Genomic DNA, 2570 nt, shown 5'->3' on the forward strand with positions numbered 1-2570 from the left:
TGAGTATTCACTTTCAAAATACTTTTGGGCTGAAGCGATTAACACAGCTTGTTATGTGTTGAATAGGGTGAATGTTAGAGCCAAATTAGAAAAGACACCCTATGAGATCCTTAAGGGTAGGACACCCAATCTTTCCCACCTTCATGTCTTTGGTGTTAAAGTTTTTATTCACAACAATGGGAAGTCTCACCTGGGAAAATTTGATCCTAAATCTGATGAAGGAGTATTCTTGGGATATTCTAGTATTGGGAAGTCTTTTAGGGTGTTTAACAAGAGAACTTTGATGGTGGAAGAGACAACCCATGTAGTATTTAATGATTCTGATCCTAAGAAACATGGAGTTGAGGATGATGATGATATTGGAGAGATTACTAGTGGAGTAGAAAATTTGGTGAAGGGTGTAGAACACCAAAATAATGAAGGAGTAGGAGAAGTCACCCAAGGAGTAGAAAACATTATTTTGAATGAAAGGGTTGGACCTTCTCACACTTTGCCTAGAGATTGGAGATACTCTACAAGTCACCCCAAGGATTTGATCTTTGGAGACCCTTCTAATGGAGTTAAGACTAGACATGGACTTAGAAAGGAGGTGAACCACTCTATCTTTATCTCAATGACTGAACCCACCAACATAAACCAAGCCCTTACTGATGAGTTTTGGATTTTAGCAATGCAAGAAGAATTGAATCAATTTGTTAGGAATGATGTTTGGGAGCTTGTAGAAAGACCTAAGGGACAAAGTGTAGTTGGGACAAAGTGGGTCTTTAAGAACAAAGTGAATGATTCAGGAGTGGTGGTTAGGAACAAAGCAAGATTGGTAGCTAAGGGGTATAACCAAATAGAAGTGATAGACTTTGAGGAGACCTTTGCCCCTGTAACTAGATTGGAAGCCATTAGAGTGCTATTAGCATTTGCATGTTATAAAGGATTTAAGCTTTATCAAATGGATGTCAAGAGTGCCTTTTATAATGGGGAAATAAAAGATGACTTGTTTGTAGAACAACCCCAAGGTTTTGAGAGTTCATAATTTCTAAATCATATTTTTAAATTAAAAAATGCTTTGTATGGTCTAAAACAGGCACCAAGAGCATGGTATGAGAGGCTTAGCACATTTCTAGTATAAAGGGAGTTTGTCAAGGGGAGCGTAGACACCACCCTTTTTCTTAGGAGAGTTGGAGATGATTTACTCATTGTTCAGATTTATGTGGATGATGTACTCTTTGGATCTTCTAATAAGAAATTTTGTGATGAGTTTTCTAAAACAATGAGTAGAGAGTTTGAGATGAGTTTGATGGGAGAGTTGTCCTACATTTTGGGGTTTAGAATAAAACAATTGGAGGATGGAACCTTTTTAAATCAAATAAAATACATAAAGGACATTTTGAAGAAGTATGAGATGGACAAAGCTAAGCCAATTAACACTCCCATGACTTCTAGTGCTCCATTGGATAAGGACCCAAGTGGTAAGTCTGTTGATCAGAAGAAGTATAGAGGTATGATTGGATCTTTACTTTACTTGACTGCGAGCCGACCTGATATTATGTTTAGTATTTTCCTTTGTGCTAGATTTCAAGCTGACCCTAAGGAGTCCCACCTTACTGTAGTTAAGAGAATTTTTAGATATCTTTTGGGGGCCCAAGGCTTAGGGATTTGGTACCCTAGACATAGCACTTCTTTTGAGATTATTAGATTTTCTGTCTCTAATTTAGCAGGATGCAAGTTGGATAGAAAAAGCACTTCATGAACTTATCAATTCATAGGATAGTCTCTGGTCTCATGGTCTAGTATGAAGCAAAACTCTGTTGCACTCTCCACTGTTGAAGCTAAGTACATTGCTCTTGGAAGTTGTGTGGCCCAAGTCCTTTGGTTAAAACAACATGTATTGAATTTAGGATTACCTGTAGGTACCTTCTCAATCTTTTGTGACAACACTAGTGCCATATGCATCTCTAAGAATCCTATCCAATATTTAAGGACTAAGCACATTGACATTAGGCATCATTTCATTAGAGATCATGTAACTAAGGGAGACATTGAGTTACACCATGTGACAACTGAAAATCAACTGGCTGACATCTTTACTAAACCACTGGCCTTCGACCCTTTCAGTTCTTTAAGGACCAGATTGGGTGTGATTGACATAAATGCATAAAACTTGATCTTTAATTTGCTTTCTTTTGCTTTTGTTCTTTTTCTTTTAAATTGTTTTTCTTTCTTTTGCTCTTTGTTTTTCCTTTTGCTTTTAGTTTTTTTTTTTTTGGTGTGTTTTAATTTCTTTTGTGTGATTTTTAAAGTTTAGTTTTCAAAATCATCGCTAAAATGATATCATATGTCTTGTCATTGCTTTTGAAAATTTGTAGTCAATGTTTTTATATCTCTTAATCTCTTAGATGGTCAAAATATTTTATGATTGTGTCTCTTTCTCTAACCTATTTTAGCGGCATAGTTTTCTTTGCTAATAAAAAATCTATTTAAAATTAAATATTTTGTATGAAATTAAGATCTCTTCCTAAGCTTGCTTAAGCAAATATATCTTGTATTTATAATGTTTAAAGGTTTTTGTCACATCA

This window comes from Dendrobium catenatum, unplaced genomic scaffold (assembly GCF_001605985.2).
Source record: "Dendrobium catenatum unplaced genomic scaffold, ASM160598v2 fragScaff_scaffold_989, whole genome shotgun sequence".
NCBI classification, from domain to species: domain Eukaryota; kingdom Viridiplantae; phylum Streptophyta; class Magnoliopsida; order Asparagales; family Orchidaceae; genus Dendrobium; species Dendrobium catenatum.